Below are 7,500 nucleotides of genomic sequence, written 5' to 3'. Positions count from 1 at the left end.
TCTGTCTCTCTCTCTGTCTCTGTCTCTGTCTCTGTCTCCGTCTCCGTCTCTGTCTCTGTCTCAGTCTCTGTCTCTGTCTCTGTCTCTGTCTCTGTCTCTGTCCCTGTCTCTGTCTCTGTCTCTGTCACTGCCTCTATCTGTCTCTGTCTGTCGCTGTCTCTGTCTCTGCCTGTCTCTGTCTGTGTGTGTCTCTGTGTGTCTCTGTCTCTGTCCGTCGCTGTCGGTCTCTGTCTCAGTCTCTGTCGCTGTCTGTCTCTGTGTGTCACTGTCACTTCTGCCTCTGTCTCTGTCTCTGACTGACTCCGTCTCTGTCTCTGTCTCTGTCTGCGTCTGCCTGTCTCTGTCTCTGTCTCTGTCTCTGTCTCTGTCTCTGACTGACTCTGTGTCTGTTTCAGTCTCTGACTGACTCTGTCTCTGTCTGTCTCTGTCTGTCTGTGTCTCTGCCTATCTCTCTCTGTCACTGTCTCTGTCTGTCTCTGTCTCTGTCTGTCTATGACCCTGTCTGTCTCTGTCTGCCACTGTCTCTCTTTGTCTCTGTATCTGTCCGTCTCTGTCTGTCTCTGTCTGTCTCTGCCTGTCTCTGTCTCTGTCTGTCTCTGTCTGTCTCTGTCTGTCTCTGTCTGTCTCTGTCTGTCTCCGTCTGTCTCTGTCTGTCTCTCTCTGTCTCTGTCTCTGTCTCTGACTCTGTCCCTGTCCCTGTCTCTGTCGCTGTCTCTGTCTCTGTCTCTGTCTCTATCTCTGTCCGTTTCTGTCTCTGTATCTGTCTCTGCCTCTGTCTCTGTCTCTGTCTCTGTCTCTGCCTCTGTCTCTTTCTCTGTCTCTGTCTCTGCCTCTGTCTCTGTCTGTCGCTGTCTCTGTCTCTGTGTGTCACTGTCTGTCTCTGTCTCTGTCTGCCTCCGTCTCTGTCTCTGTCTCTGTCTGTGTCTGTGACTGACTCTGTCCCTGTCTGTCTCTGTCTTTGTCTGTCCCTGTCTCTGCCTGTCTCTGTCTCTGTCTGTCTCTGTCTCTGTCTGTCTATGTCCCTGTCGGTCTCTGTCCCTGTCTCTGTTTCTGACTCTGTCCCTGTCTCTGTCGCTGTCTCTGTCTCTGTCTCTGTCTCTGTCGCTGCCTCTGTCTCTGTCTCTGTCTCTGTCTCTGTCTCTGTCTCTGTCTCTGTGTCTGTCTCTGTCTCTGTCTCTGTCTCTGTCTCTGTCTCTGTCTCTGTCTCTGTCTCTGTCTCTGTCTCTGTCTCTGTCTCTGTCTCTGTCTCTGTCTCTGTCTCAGTCTGTCGCTGTCTCTGTCTCTGTGTGTCTCTGTCTGTCTCTGTGTGTCACTGTCATTTCTTTCTCTGTCTCTGTCTCTGACTGACTCCGTCTCTGTCTCTGTCTGTGTCTGTGTCTGCCTGTCTCTCTCTCTGTCTCTGTCTTTGTCTCTGTCTCCGTCTCCGTCTCTGTCTCTGTCTCTGTCTCTGTCTCTGTCTCTGTCTCTGTCTCTGTCCCTGTCTCTGTCTCTGTCTCTGTCACTGCCTCTATCTGTCTCTGTCTGTCGCTGTCTCTGTCTCTGCCTGTCGCTGTCTGTGTGTGTCTCTGTGTGTCTCTGTCTCTGTCTGTCGCTGTCGGTCTCTGTCTCAGTCTCTGTCTCTGTCTGTCTCTGTGTGTCACTGTCACTTCTGCCTCTGTCTCTGTCTCTGACTGACTCCGTCTCTGTCTCTGTCTCTGTCTGCGTCTGCCTGTCTCTGTCTCTGTCTCTGTCTCTGTCTCTGACTGACTCTGTCTCTGTCTCTGTCTCTGTCTCTGCCTCTGTCTGTCTATGTCTCTGTCTTTCTCTGTCTCTGTCTGTCCCTCTCTCTGTCTATGTGTCTGTCTCTGTCTCTCTCTCTGTCTCTGTCTCTGTCTCTGTCTGTCGCTGTCTCTGCCTCTGCCTGTCTCTGTCTGTGTGTGTCTCTGTCTATCTCTGTCTGTCTGTGCATGTCTCTGCCTCTGTCTGTCTCTGTCTCTGTCTCTGTCTCTGTCTCTGTCTCTGTCTCTGTCTCTGTCTCTGTCTCTGTCTCTGTCTCTGTCTCTGTCTCTGTCTCTGTCTCTGTCTCTGTCTCTGTCTCTGTCTCTGTCTCTGTCTCTGTCTGTGTCTGTGTCCCCGTCTCTGTCTCTGTGTCTATCTCTGTCTCTGTCTCTGTCTCTGTCTCTGTCTCTTTTCTGTCTGTCGCTGTCTCTGTCTCCGCCTGTCCCTGTCTGTGTGTGTCACTGTCTATCTCTGTCTGTCTCTGTCTCTGTCTCTGCCGCACACTCTGTCTCTGTCTCTGTCTATCTCTGTCTCCGTCTGTCACTGTCCCTGTCTCTGTTTGTCTCTGTCTGTGTGTGTCTCTGTGTGTGTCTGTGTGTCTCTGTCTCTGTCTGCCTCTGTCTGTCTCTGTCGGTCTCTGTCTCAGTCTCTGTCTCTGTCTCTGTCTGACTCTGTCTCTGTCTCAGTCTCTGACTGACTCTGACGCTGTCTGTCTCTGTCTGTCTCTGTCTTTGTCTGCGTCTGCCTGTCTCTGTCTGCGTCTGCCTGTCTCTGTCTGTCTCTGTCTCTGTCTCTGTCTCTGTCTCTATCTCTGTCTCTGTCTCTGTCTCTGTCTCTATCTCTGTCTCTGTCTCTGTCTCTGTCCCTGTCTCTGTCTCTGTCTCTGTCTCTGTCTCTGTCTCTATCTCTGTCTCTGTCTCTGTCTCTGTCCCTGTCCCTGCCTGTCTCTGTCTCTGTCTCTGTCTCTATCTCTGTCTCTGTCTCTGCCTCTGTCTCTGTCTCTGTCTCTGTCTCTGTCTCTGTCTCTGTCTCTGTCTCTGTCTCTGTCTCTGTCTCCGTCTCCGTCTCCGTCTCCGTCTCTGTCTCTGTCTCTGTCTCTGTCTCTGTCTCTGTCTCTGTCTCTGTCTCTGTCTCTGTCTCTGTCTCTGTCTCTGTCTCTGTCTCAGTCTCTGTCTCTGTCCCTGTCTCTGTCTCTGTCTCTGTCACTGCCTGTTTCTGTCTCTGTCTGTCGCTGTCTCTGTCTCTGTCTGTCTCTGTCTGTGCGTGTCTCTGTCTCTGTCTGTCGCTGTCGGTCTCTGTCTCAGTCTCTGTCTCTGTCTGTTTCTGTGTGTCACTGTCATTTCTGCCTCTGTCTATGTCTCTGCCTCTGCCTCTGTCCGTTTCTGTCTCTGTCTCCGTCTCTGTCTCTGTCTCTGCCTCTGTCTCTGTCTCTCTCTCTGTCTCTATGTGTGTCCGTTTCTGTCTCTGTCTCTGTCTCTGTCTCTGTCTCTGTCTCTGTCTCTGTCTCTGTCTCTGTCTCTGTCTCTGTCTCTGTCTCTGTCTCTGTCTCTGTCTCTGTCCCTGTCCCTGCCTGTCTCTGTCTCTGTCTCTGTCTCTATCTCTGTCTCTGTCTCTGCCTCTGTCTCTGTCTCTGTCTCTGTCTCTGTCTCTGTCTCTGTCTCTGTCTCTGTCTCTGTCTCTGTCTCCGTCTCCGTCTCCGTCTCCGTCTCTGTCTCTGTCTCTGTCTCTGTCTCTGTCTCTGTCTCTGTCTCTGTCTCTGTCTCTGTCTCTGTCTCTGTCTCTGTCTCTGTCTCTGTCTCTGTCTCTGTCTCTGTCTCTGTCTCTGTCTCTGTCTCTGTCTCTGTCTCTGTCTGTGTCTGTGTCCCCGTCTCTGACTCTGTGTCTAGCTCTGTCTCTGTCTCTGTCTCTGTCTCTGTCTCTTTTCTGTCTGTCGCTGTCTCTGTCTCCGCCTGTCCCTGTCTGTGTGTGTCACTGTCTATCTCTGTCTGTCTCTGTCTCTGTCTCTGCCGCACACTCTGTCTCTGTCTCTGTCTATCTCTGTCTCCGTCTGTCACTGTCCCTGTCTCTGTTTGTCTCTGTCTGTGTGTGTCTCTGTGTGTGTCTGTGTGTCCCTGTCTCTGTCTGCCTCTGTCTGTCTCTGTCGGTCTCTGTCTCAGTCTCTGTCTCTGTCTCTGTCTGACTCTGTCTCTGTCTCAGTCTCTGACTGACTCTGACGCTGTCTGTCTCTGTCTGTCTCTGTCTTTGTCTGCGTCTGCCTGTCTCTGTCTGCGTCTGCCTGTCTCTGTCTGTCTCTGTCTCTGTCTCTGTCTCTGTCTCTGTCTCCGTCTCCGTCTCCGTCTCTGTCTCTGTCTCTGTCTCTGTCTCTGTCTCTGTCTCTGTCTCTGCCTCTGTCTCTGTCTCTGTCTCTGTCTCTGTCTCTGTCTCTGTCTCAGTCTCTGTCTCTGTCTGTGTGTGTCTCTGTGTGTCTCTATCTCTCTCTGTCTCTGTCTGTCTCTGTCTGTTTTTGTCGGTCTGTGTCTCAGTCTCTATCTCTGTCTCTGACTGACACCGTCTCTGTCTCTGTCTCTGTCTGGCTCTGTCTCTGTCTGCGTCTGCCTGTCTCTGTCTCTGTCTGTCTCTGTCTCTGTCTCTGTCTCTGTCTCTGTCTCTGTCTCTGTGTCTGCCTCTGTCTCTGTCTCTGTCTCTGCCTCTGTCTCTGTCTGTCTCTGTCTCTGCCTCTGTCTCTGTCTCTGTCTCTGTCTCTGTCTCTGTCTCTGTGTCTGCCTCTGTCTCTGTCTCCGTCTCCGTCTCCGTCTCCGTCTCCGTCTCCGTCTCCGTCTCCGTCTCCGTCTTCGTCTCCGTCCCCGTCCGCGTCTCCGTCCCCGTCCGCGTCGCCGTCCCCGTCTCCGTCCCCGTCACCGTCTCCGTCTCCGTCTCCGTCTCTGTCTCTGTCTGTCTCTCTTTGTCTCTGTCTCTGTCTCTGACTCTGTCCCTGTCCCTGTCTCTGTCGCTGTCTCTGTCTCTGTCTCTGTCTATATCTCTGTCCGTTTCTGTCTCTGTATCTGTCTCTGCCTCTGTCTCTGTCTCTGTCTCTGTCTCTGTCTCTGTCTCTGTCTCTGTCTCTGTCTCTGTCTCTGCCTCTGTCTCTGTCTGCCTCCGTCTCTGTCTCTGTCTCTGTCTGTGTCTGTGACTGACTCTGTCCCTGTCTGTCTCTGTCTTTGTCTGTCCCTGTCTCTGCCTGTCTCTGTCTCTGTCTGTCTCTGTCTCTGTCTGTCTATGTCCCTGTCGGTCTCTGTCTCTGTCTCTGTCTCTGACTCTGTCCCTGTCTCTGTCGCTGTCTCTGTCTCTGTCTCTGTCTCTGTCGCTGTCTCTGTCTCTGTCTCTGTCTCTGTCTCTGTCTCTGTCTCTGTCTCTGCCTCTGTCTGTCTATGTCTCTGTCTTTCTCTGTCTCTGTCTGTCCCTCTCTCTGTCTATGTGTCTGTCTCTGTCTCTCTCTCTGTCTCTGTCTCTGTCTCTGTCTCTGTCTGTCGCTGTCTCTGCCTCTGCCTGTCTCTGTCTGTGTGTGTCTCTGTCTATCTCTGTCTGTCTCTGTCTGTCTCTGCATGTCTCTGTCTCTGTCTGTCTCTGTCTGTCTCTGTCTGTCTCTGTCTGTCTCTGTCTGTCTCTGTCTGTCGCTGTCTCTGTCTCTGTCTCTGTCTCTGTCTCTGTCTCTGTCTCTGTCTCTGTCTCTGTCTCTGTCTCTGTCTCTGTCTCTGTCTCTGTCTCTGTCTGTGTCTGTGTCCCCGTCTCTGACTCTGTGTCTAGCTCTGTCTCTGTCTCTGTCTCTGTCTCTGTCTCTTTTCTGTCTGTCGCTGTCTCTGTCTCCGCCTGTCCCTGTCTGTGTGTGTCACTGTCTATCTCTGTCTGTCTCTGTCTCTGTCTCTGCCGCACACTCTGTCTCTGTCTCTGTCTATCTCTGTCTCCGTCTGTCACTGTCCCTGTCTCTGTTTGTCTCTGTCTGTGTGTGTCTCTGTGTGTGTCTGTGTGTCTCTGTCTCTGTCTGCCTCTGTCTGTCTCTGTCGGTCTCTGTCTCAGTCTCTGTCTCAGTCTCTGACTGACTCTGACGCTGTCTGTCTCTGTCTGTCTCTGCATTTGTCTGCGTCTGCCTGTCTCTGTCTGCGTCTGCCTGTCTCTGTCTGTCTCTGTCTCTGTCTCTGTCTCTGTCTCTATCTCTGTCTCTGTCTCTGTCTCTGTCTCTATCTCTGTCTCTGTCTCTGTCTCTGTCCCTGTCTCTGTCTCTGTCTCTGTCTCTGTCTCTGTCTCTATCTCTGTCTCTGTCTCTGTCTCTGTCCCTGTCCCTGCCTGTCTCTGTCTCTGTCTCTGTCTCTATCTCTGTCTCTGTCTCTGCCTCTGTCTCTGTCTCTGTCTTTGTCTCTGTCTCTGTCTCTGTCTCTGTCTCTGTCTCCGTCTCCGTCTCCGTCTCTGTCTCTGTCTCTGTCTCTGTCTCTGTCTCTGTCTCTGTCTCTGTCTCTGTCTCTGTCTCAGTCTCAGTCTCTGTCTCTGTCCCTGTCTCTGTCTCTGTCTCTGTCACTGCCTGTATCTGTCTCTGTCTGTCGCTGTCTCTGTCTCTGTCTGTCTCTGTCTGTGCGTGTCTCTGTCTCTGTCTGTCGCTGTCGGTCTCTGTCTCAGTCTCTGTCTCTGTCTGTCACAGTCTCTGTCTGTCTCTGTATCTATCTGTCTATGTGCCTGTCTGCCTCTGTCTGCGACTGTCTCTGTTTGTCTCTGTCTCTGTCTATATCTGTCTCTGTCTGTCGCTGTCTCTGTCTCTGTCTGTCTCTGTCTGTGTGTGTCTCTGTGTGTCTCTATCTCTCTCTGTCTCTGTCTGTCTCTGTCTGTTTTTGTCGGTCTGTGTCTCAGTCTCTATCTCTGTCTCTGACTGACACCGTCTCTGTCTCTGTCTCTGTCTGTCTCTGTCTCTGTCTGCGTCTGCCTGTCTCTGTCTCTGTCTGTCTCTGTCTCTGTCTCTGTCTCTGTCTCTGTCTCTGTCTCCGTGTCTGCCTCTGTCTCTGTCTCTGTCTCTGCCTCTGTCCCTGTCTGTCTCTGTCTCTGCCTCTGTCTCTGTCTCTATCTCTGTCTCTGTCTCTGTCTCTGTGTCTGCCTCTGTCTCTGTCTCCGTCTCCGTCTCCGTCTCCGTCTCCGTCTCCGTCTCCGTCTCCGTCTCCGTCTTCGTCTCCGTCTCCGTCTCCGACTCCGACTCTGTCTCTGTCTCTGTCTCTGTCTCTGTCTCTGTCTATGTCTCTGCCTCTGCCTCTGTCCGTTTCTGTCTCTGTCTCCGTCCCTGTCTCTGTCTCTGCCTCTGTCTCTGTCTCTGTCTCTGTCTCTATGTGTGTCCGTTTCTGTCTCTCTCTCTGTCTCTGTCTCTGTCTCTGTCTCCGTCTCCGTCTCTGTCTCTGTCTCTGTCTCTGTCTCTGTCTCTGTCTCTGTCTCTGTCTCTGTCCCTGTCTCTGTCTCTGTCTCTGTCACTGCCTCTATCTGTCTCTGTCTGTCGCTGTCTCTGTCTCTGCCTGTCTCTGTCTGTGTGTGTCTCTGTGTGTCTCTGTCTCTGTCTGTCGCTGTCGGTCTCTGTCTCAGTCTCTGTCGCTGTCTGGCTCTGTGTGTCACTGTCACTTCTGCCTCTGTCTCTGTCTCTGACTGACTCCGTCTCTGTCTCTGTCTCTGTCTGCGTCTGCCTGTCTCTGTCTCTGTCTCTGTCTCTGTCTCTGACTGACTCTGTGTCTGTTTCAG

This window comes from Megachile rotundata, chromosome 13 (assembly GCF_050947335.1).
Source record: "Megachile rotundata isolate GNS110a chromosome 13, iyMegRotu1, whole genome shotgun sequence".
In the NCBI taxonomy this organism is placed as follows: Eukaryota; Metazoa; Arthropoda; class Insecta; order Hymenoptera; family Megachilidae; genus Megachile; species Megachile rotundata.
The sequence above is the reverse complement of the archived record's forward strand: the minus strand, read 5'-3'. Positions refer to the sequence as shown.